Below are 9,936 nucleotides of genomic sequence, written 5' to 3'. Positions count from 1 at the left end.
ATCAGTTTCTCAATAATGCTTTAAAAATCATTAATTTTTTTATTTTTTGCATGTGGCTATTTATTGCTGTAAATCTGTGACCATTAAAAGTAATTATTTATGGAATATGTAATTGATTATATTTGTTCCAAAAATGCTTTGGTGAAAAATGTGAAGTGGGTAATCAAAAAGTCTTCCATATTATGTGTAGATGTGTTAATTGCGAACACTTGATAGATACCCTAGTGTAAACATTTTAACTCAAACTTTAGGTTAAAATTATTAGGAAATATTTTGTCTAGAAATTCATCATTAGGAATGGATCACAGATAAATACAGAAGTATATAACTATGGAATGGGTGCTATAGATGGTAATCACAAGTACTGATTCTATTCTGGGTATCTTATGACAAGTGTTCTCATCACTGTAACTGTATATCCAGTTGACTTTGCTTGTCCATAACTTAACATATGGTAACGTAAATGCTTCTTTGCCCTTGACTCCATCTTTCTATTTTGAACCCTTAATGCCTCTTTCTCACATGTAGTACATGTATGTATTACGTAAATATAGTACCTTACTCTTGCATTTTACACCTTCTTCCATTTTTTGCAATTGGAAGAACAATTGTATTCCTAAAATCCTCTGGCCAAGACCCATCCTCAAAGATCCAGAGTACTAGTTTGAAAAACATTCTGCTGCCACCCTGATTCTTCATAAGCTTACCATGGGTGAAATGCAAGCTTGTTAACGTCTGCTTATTTCCCAGTCTTCATACTGTAAAGGGCTCTCTTGTCATCATTATTTATCATCCAAGTCCAAAATTATCCTTCTCCTCAACACCTCTGTTCAACATTTTCAGCCCCCTCCTGGGGTGGGGCAAATTCTGGGAAAAATCTTTCCAATTACGTACTTTGAATCTTGTGGGGCTCAGTTAGCATTCTTCCATCATTAGCCTTAATAATATTTGATTTGAGTTGCCCTCCTTGGATGGCCAATAGTGACAAAACCTTGGCATATAGTGCACATACCACTCCTTCCTTCTGAACATTTCCATTACATTATGTACTCTGCTTTTTCCATGATCCACCGTGTCCTATTATTTTCTGGATGTAATTGTTCATTTTTTTCCCTAAAAGTCTTTTCTCTCTGCTCACTCTCAACGTCCTCCCACTTTATTAAGTCCTCTATATTTGATATTATTCACATAATTTTTTATACATGGGTTTTTATCACCAAACTGTCACCATATTCAATTAACATCTTGAATGCTTTGGTAATTCCACTTTCAATTTCACACCACACTTCTCTAAAGTCTACTTTTCTCCAATCTCTGGGATACTATACATATTTCATGAGTTCCTGAAATTCTCTCCTACTAGTTCACTCCAGAGCTACCACATTCCTTTTCCTCACTTTTTTGAATTACCAGGTCAGATACTATAAACTCACATTTCATGTCATAAGCACTAGGTTTTGGGTTGAATCAACATCAACTTGAGGTAGCCAGGGTGAGCTTTTCATGATTAACCTATAACTCGGGCTTATTTTTATGTCATCTATCTGATATGTTTACATTTTTCATGGATATAGTCCATGAGATACTTCCTCATGAGATAATCACTTCCTCATGACGCTTGGAATATATTTGTAATCAGGGGCGGACCCAGGATTTTTTCTGGGTTTGGGGGGGGGGGGGCTTTGCTCATTGGTCTGTCAGGAAAACAATCTTTTCATTCTTGAGATTAGAAAACAAGATACAACAGTCGCTGTAAGAAATATTCTCTTTATTTTAACACGAAAGCTATCAATGTGAAATTAATTGATTCAGGCCCATAATTGAACATTACATAATGAAAGTAATGTTATATGTATAAAAACGTTTGTCTATATTTTAGTGTTTTGGGGGGGCACCTGCCCCCTCCTAAATCCTTCTAGGATGTTTTTTTCCGTCCCATCCCTTCCAACTCTATCCTACCCTAGAGGCCTCGTCGTGGTCCTATCGCAGTGGTTCGTCTTTCCTTTTTCCATCCTCTCCTCCCCCTCCTCGGGTGATTAGGCGTATCAGCGAGATTCCTGGGTCCCGGTGTATTCTACTCTCGAAAGGCTCCCCTTGAGCCCTCAATCTCTGACTTTCTATTCCACAAATCCATTTACCTCTATCTAACACTCCAGTAATATTCACTATTCTACTACACTCACTATTACAACATTGAACCCTAAAGGTGAAATAGATATTGCTTATTTTTATATTGATAGTGTATTTGACTTTTAAATCCCTTATATTTCCAATTATTATATGAAGCTAATAGAAAATAGATTTCAGTTTGTGATTGCAACTAACCTGCTGGGAGAGGAGGAGGTAGCATTGGAGGTGCCGGATGTTCTGGCGTTTCTTGTTCGGAGGGGTCCTGGTGGGTGGGGGCCTGCCCTCGGTGCCAGGGACTGCCTTAGGGAGGGGAACCGGGTGTTCTGGTTCTGAAATGAAAATGTCAATGTTCACACATGAGTGTGATTCTAATGCAGAGTAATAGCTAAAGAAACATCATCTCTCATATCATTTAGGATTGATGGACACGTACGCTGTAGGCAGTGGCGGCTCGTGCTATAGGTTCACTGGTTCAGTGAACCCCCAAAATAAATTGCTGCTTTGACATTTACCTAAACGGAAACGGAATTGTAAGATTTATCTTGGAAATTTCATTAAATACGTTTCAAAATTGTTGAAAGAGGGCTGAAGTTACCGCGCGTGAGCTCTACAATTGTCGACTGCTGTGCTCAGCTGTGCTGAGTTCAGTAGGAAGAATGAACCTCCTGACTTAGGCGCGGGGTTGCCGGAGGGAGGGGGGCTTGCGGCGGAATAACATGGTCTCGGAGCTGCAAAGACAGTGCAGCGACAACCGACTTCTCCCGAGAGTAACCGAACGTGTCCGAACGGTTCACGAGTCTGCCAATCCCGTAAACTGCACAACAAGAGGTTTCTCATGTCCGCCGCTAGAGTTGTTTTCGCTCCGCGCGCATTAAAATCAGCTTCAAAAATCGCCACTTGAGGCGCTGACAAGCAACGGTATTCAGAGTCCTCTGAATGGCTGTTCTCGACGCTACTCTTTCTCTATATTACTCTTCGTCAGAGTCCTCTATATTGGATTCTCAGCACCACTCCCTCACTTCATAAATAGAGGACTCTGGATACCGTTGCTCGTTAGCGTCGCAAGTGGCGATATTTGAAGCTGATTTTAATGCGCGCGGATAAGTGTGCACAGCGCTGTCAACAGCTGGCGCACGATATCGCTGCAACTCATTTGTTTACTACAATATTTAAGTTACGTCTCTGTCAGTCAGTATTGGTCAGTATCACGAATAGTGTTTCACCGTACTGAATGTGTCATCGTGGATTGTAAATTATTTCAGTTGATTGTGAGCGACTGTATAGTGTGGGCTTAGTGCTTCGAAACGTGTCAAGGATGAACAGTGTTGCATCATTACTTAGTAGTAACTTTTGTGCCCTAACTCTTGAACAAAAATGTGCAATCAAAGCACTAGGCAGACCGACGCCGCCTTTGGACATTCGTCTACAGCAAAGTTCTCGAGGCAAAAACTACACTCGTATATTCAAGTCCCATCTGTATGATAGAAATTCGTGGATTTGTGGATGTGAAGTAACCAATAGATTCTTTTGCTTCCCGTGTCTTCTATTTTATAAAGGAAAGGACACAACATGGACAACTACTTGAGTTTCAGACTTGAGTCATCTTACCCAGAAAATAAAAAAACATGAAACATCTTTGTATCATAAGAATGCCTGCTTGGATTTATCCATCTTAGGTCGTACTGAAATAAGGCAACAACTCAGTGAAGCTTTTAGGCTTAATGTTGAGAAAAATAACGACCAAGTCAGGAAAAATCGGTATGTCCTTTCAAAAATAATTGATTGTATTCGGTTTTGTGGAGAGTTTGAACTAGCTTTGCGTGGACATAATGAAAGAGATGACTCCAATAACCCCGGTATTTTCAAAGGATTAGTGAATTTCTCAGCTACATTAGACACTATTTTGAAATCACACCTGGAAGTTGCCACTGTTTTTAAAGGTACGTCCAAGGAAATTCAAAATGACCTGTTAGATTGTATGCTGCACGTCTGCAAACTACATATTCTTGAAGAAATTCGCTCAGCAGATTTTGTGTCTGTGATTGCTGATGAAACTACAGATGTGTCTGCTAAAGCTCAGATGGTTGTAGTGTTTCGCTCTGTTCTCAAAAGTGGGTTGCCTATCGAGAGATTTTGGACATTTCTAAACCCTAAACATCATGATGCTGAAACATTATTCGCCTGCATAAAACGTGTTCTTGTGGAAGTGCTAGGAGATGCCAAAAACAAACTTATCTCACAAAGCTATGATGGTACAAATGTAATGAGTGGCCAATTCAATGGTGTTCAGACACGTGTCAAGGCGGAGTATCCAAATGCACACTTTGTACATTGCTACGCGCACCAGCTCAACTTGGTCATGGTTCAAGCAACAAGTCAAAACAAAGAAGTGAGGGTATTTTTTGCAAATCTTCAAGAGGTGTGTACCTTTTTTAGCCAGTCCTCACAGAGAGCTGACATTTTGGATGAAATAGTTGGAAAACGACTTCCTTCTGGCTCTTCAACAAGATGGAACTACAATTTAAGATCCGTATTAGTAGTTCACCAAAATATTCAAGAATTACCCAGCCAGCACAGATTTGAACTTATCCTTGGAGAAATCAGATATTGTGGGGATAAGCTTATCCTCCATATGTAATATCCCTTTTTTCCACGATTTCAAGCGTTTGGGGAGGGGATGTCATGGTACCATATTGCCAAAATTGGCCGCAGAGTAGCGCTGAAGTCCTCCATTACCGTTAAAGCCATTATAGTGGCTTCGTGTTTACATTTTTGGTGTTGTGTATAGTGGTGTTTGTGAGTAAAAATCGTTGATTATTTTGTGTATACAATAATAGTTAAAGTGATAATGCGACCTAAGCATCCTTTTTGTGTGCCTGAGTTCGATGTGGGCTACACCGGTACGTACAGTTGTGGCGACACATCAAAACATCCCGGATTGCCGTGGATATTAATGAAGGAATCATCGACAGTGCTGTGATTTGTTAACAAATGCGAGGTATTAGTGATCGCAATTGCCAAATTCTAGGGTATAACGGTAATGGATTTCGAATTTGTGCTTTTAGAAACCATACGTAAGGTAATTCACCAGTCTCCTCTATAATTTGATGTAAGGAATTGAACAGTAAGATTTATTTTTTACCGATGAAGGTATAAAGACTGCTCCGCGTTCTAGTGTATTGTATATCGTTTCAAGATGAATCATTCATTAAATATATCGTTTTTAGAGCAATAATTTTGTTTATTTTCCACCTTCTTCTAACGGATTTTTTGGGATGTTCCTAAACTTGCGTGAATGTGTTTCATAGTGAAAAAAAACCTCATTGTGGAGACTAGTGCGGTATTGGCTTTCGATGGTGAATGATTCAGTGCATTATATTTCATCATGTATGTTATTATACAGTATTGTATTGCAGTATCCCATGTAGCATCAAATATCTCAGAGGAATCTCACGAGATATGATCTCATAGGCATACAGACCTCATAGACAGAGTGGTCATATATGCCTCGTGAGATGTCTCTGGCATATTTGATGCTATATGGGATACCGTAATATAATAAAATACAATGATGAAAAATAATGCATTGAATCTTTCCTCATCGAAAGCCAATTTATGTTATTACGGTTATTACATTATTTTCACGTAGTTCTCATGAATCTCGCGTGGCAGCGCAGCGATCGTACGCGAAACAGCTGCCACCTAGCGGCAATTATACGGCGTAAGGATAGGCATATCTCCAAAAATGCGGAAGTGCATCTCCGATTTATCCCAAAAAACGGCGTGGATTATTCATACTTTATCTCTGCTTTCAGATAGGTTTCGTCGCGGCATATATGTATAATATCCTCGTATTTAGGGATAAGGCAAAATCTGTGCTAGTTGGGTAATAGAATGCTTTGAAAAAATTGAAGAAACAAGCAAAATGACTTCTACTTTGAATAAAGCTCAAGGACTTAAACTGAAACTGCAGCAACCAGAGTTTAAATACTGGCTCGAATTCTTTTCAAAGGTTATGCCTCATGTAGATATTTTGTATAGCTCACTGCAAAAGAAAAATATAAACCCTGTTTGGGCAAAGGAAGCAATTTCCTCTTTCAAAAGAGAAATACAGAAAGTAAGGGAGAGTGTGGAAAGCCTGGCCACAGCAGATGAATCAGCAGAGCCTAGACCAAAGAGAAATAAGGTCGAAAACTGGCAAACATTGCGAAATGCAGCTGCCAAGGAAGTTTGTGACGCTATAGCAGCAGAGGCAGAACGCAGATTCGAATTCACTGGTCATCTAGTTGCAGCAAACTTGTTTGACAACGAAAATATGTCCGGCTATAGAAAAAGGTTTCCTGATGATATCCTAAACACGACAATAGAATCATTTGGTTTTCTTGACAAAAATAAACTAAGATGCGAGCTTCAGCTTATTTACAGCAGGGAAGATTTTAAAGAAGTTGAGAAGGCCACTCATTTGTTGTCATTCCTTCTTGAAAACAATTTAGAAGAATGTTTCAGTGAAACGGTGAAACTGCTAAAAGCACTGATCACAATACCAATGACAACGGCAGAAGCAGAACGTTGTTTTTCATGTCTGAAAAGAATTAAAACCTTCCTCAGAAGCACAATGGACGAAGACCGGCTTACAGCACTTACCATGATATCAATTGAAAAAGAGATGGCCCGCAATATAGTGGACTTTAATGAGAAGGTGATTGACCATTTTGCCGCAAAAAAGGAGAGAAGAATGGACTTCATGTTTAAACATACAACAACTGCAGGAGTCGCTTAAAGGTTCTTATTAAAATTAGTGTGGTTTAAGTCTCATTTTAACAATGAATGTAACTTAACTGTGTAGAATATCTGTAGCTGTACGATTTTATTAGTTAAAATATACAATTGTAAAAAAATTGCCAAAGTATTAATTGCAACTTGATATTCTGATTACAGCAAGAATCTCAACTCCTGGCTCAGCTTTCGAGAGTGAGGATGGGAAAGTGTCATTTTGAGAATTGATTCGAGTTTAAAAAATATCAAATTTCATGCAACTTCTTTATTTCATGATGTCCCTGCGAGGAAAAATCTGGGGGGGGGAGACGCCATTGAGCCTGCCTCATATAGCTATTTGTGAATTTGCAATTGCCTAAATCGTGTGTACATCAAATTAAATATGCTGGGGTTCTATTACCATTAAAAACTAAGTATAAAATATTTCAATATGCAAGCATTTGTAGGATGCTAGTGAATTCACAAAAACTTAAATAAAATAATATCATTCTTATTTTTCCTTTTCCATGGTACAACTTTTATAAAACGACAATCCATAGTAAACTAAATTAATTGCATAAAAATGTAATTGTAGATACTTATTTTCAAATAATTAAATATTTTTCAAAGCAACCAAATTGGGATCAAAATAGTTTTAAAATAGTTTTTTAAGCTCTAAAAATATAAAATTTTCCTGGGATTCTCCCTCTATGGTTGGAAGGTAGACTACCCGCACCTCCCGGTTGAACCCCCGAAATAAAAGTTCACCAGCCGCCACTGGCTGTAGGACAATAACATACGTGCTATACATTCTGGAAAGCTGTTTGGCATGATTCCATTCTGGCAGTAATGACTCACTCCTGTCAAGAGACGGTGTACTTCTGCCTGATCCCTCAATTCAATTAGTAGTTCAGATAGTTCAATCGAGCGTAAGGCCAGAAATTCACTATGAGGATGTTTGCTTAAACTGAATGTTGCATTATTATTTGGTGTGTAAGGGTTAGCTGACAATATATGAACTTTGGATATGCAATTATTAATTGGTTGAATTTCCTCTATTTGGATTCTCTCTCTTGTAATGAATGTATTCAGTATAATACAAGCATTGGCGGAGGAAGGAAGCCACCTCTTTCCTATCAGTTATTTCCACAGAAAATTGATAAAATGATAATCTTCCATGTTGCCCTCCAATGAATATTTTTAATAGTTGATTAATATTTAAAAAAATACATTCCCTTATCTAAGAACTTAACACATCACCATTGATACTTCAGTGTGCAATTCCATTACACCATGTGTTTTCGTGGATAAGTGAAGTGAATTAGTTGCCTTAAGTTATCGTGTAATAAAATGATCATGACCAAAGGCCAATATTCAGAATGAAAGTTTTAAGTAAGGCTCTAAAGAAATAGAAACAACTAATTACCTCGAGAATAACCAGCCAGGAATTTCTGGCTGGTCTCCCTCGTACAACCTCCCTATGGCCCTCAGCCATCTGGCACCGTCGGGGTCTTCTCCTTCACCCTCGCACAACCGCCCCAATTCGTCCACGCCTTCCTCACGAATGGGTGGCATGCGAGGGTGAAGGTGGATGTCAGGTATGCGCATCCTAGGCCCCCGGGTCTTCTTCCACCTTACAGGATGGCGTCTCAAGGACCCCTCCGTTTCATCCTCCAATTGCTCCTTCTCCTCCTTCTCCGTCTTAGGGCAGCAGCAGCACCCTGGACCAAAGCAGAAAAGAATGTATATATATAAAATTTGTCGATGCCAGGAAATTGAATGGATGAGTCACATAGCGAGGAGGAATTTGTGGGGGTATGCCTCCCCACACCCAAAACATAAAAACACAATTACTTTCCTAAATTAAAGATAGAAAAAAATTGAAAATTCATGAATTTACAAAAGATTTATTTCAAAAATAAAGTTCTTTTAAAAGAAAAGTATTAGAACTAGTTGGAAATCCTCTAATTATTATGTACTCTGTTTTTCAAAATTAACCCCTCTGTTTTTATGCTCCCCTACCCGAACATAATTCCTGGATACCCCACTGGTCTGGATCACATATCGTGCAGGGTTAAAATTGTTAGAGAGTGTGTTCAGCAGGGGCACTGCTAGTAATCACGGCCAGGGGGGGCTTTAGGTGCAATTAGACCATGTGTGTAGTATGCCCGCCAGTATAAGCAGGAGATGTGGGGGCCCTCGCCAAGAAAAATTTTAAGATAAGTCCTTCATAATGGTGAGTTTTATGGCTTTCTGTGGGATATTTTATTAACCCTTTCATTGCGTAACATTTTCTCAGAGTTGTTTCACATTGGCGGAGAATTTTTTTTCACTTCATTCACTTTGTTTTTCGAAAATATGTAAACAATGTCAATACAAAAAAGATTTTTATATTCATTTCACTATTTATTAAACAATTTGTTAATGGCATCACAGTGATGCCATCCGCACCCATGTGAAAAAAATGCTCCGGATGTTTATGCAACCCGTTACACAAAAATTAGGTGACGACGGGCAACTAATCTTTACGTAGCAACTAAGAAGCTTAAAATAATTTCTGAAATGATGGCGGAATGGAATTATAAAAGAAGATAAATATATTCTCAGTTATCATCCACTTTCCATGCATCAAATTTTGGGAAAATAAAAGTTTTCGAAGTTTAATTTTCACATTTATAAATTTTTAAATTTACCAGTAACTTAGATTTGCATGCAAACTTATGAAAGTTATTTTATCTTTTTGAGATTTTTTTTGCGTTAATGCTATAAAAACTAACTAATTGTGGAATTCTTTGAAAAAAGGCTTCAAACACAGCCCTGGAGCTTCTGCACATCATATATCATCAGAGCCACTTTTTAGTCGTTCTTAGAACGTGAGGAGTATTATTTTTCTGTTTGTCCTTAGAGTTTCAGAGGTGTGTCTTTTTTGAGTAACTCAATAGATATTCAAGGATTATTATAATTTTCCATGCGTAAACTATGCAGTGTTTCCACGGAAGGGAGGGTTATGGGTTACAACCCCCGTTGAGGCGCCAAAAACGGGTAAGATGG

The 9,936-nt window shown here is 38.4% G+C and overlaps 1 long non-coding RNA gene across 1 annotated transcript; it reads right to left on the bottom strand.

Moving 5' to 3' along the window:
• Nucleotides 1–2,584: 2,584 nt before the first annotated feature.
• Nucleotides 2,585–4,677, bottom strand: LOC124160259. The gene is made up of 2 exons (XR_006865130.1): nt 2,726–4,677; nt 2,585–2,642 (listed from the first exon to the last, which is right to left on the bottom strand). It is a non-coding gene; the product is annotated as an uncharacterized LOC124160259 (long non-coding RNA).
• Between the last annotated feature and the right edge of the window lie 5,259 nt (nt 4,678–9,936).

Source organism: Ischnura elegans, chromosome 6, assembly GCF_921293095.1.
Source record: "Ischnura elegans chromosome 6, ioIscEleg1.1, whole genome shotgun sequence".
Lineage (NCBI taxonomy): Eukaryota > Metazoa > Arthropoda > Insecta > Odonata > Coenagrionidae > Ischnura > Ischnura elegans.
The sequence above is the reverse complement of the archived record's forward strand: the minus strand, read 5'-3'. Positions and strand labels throughout refer to the sequence as shown.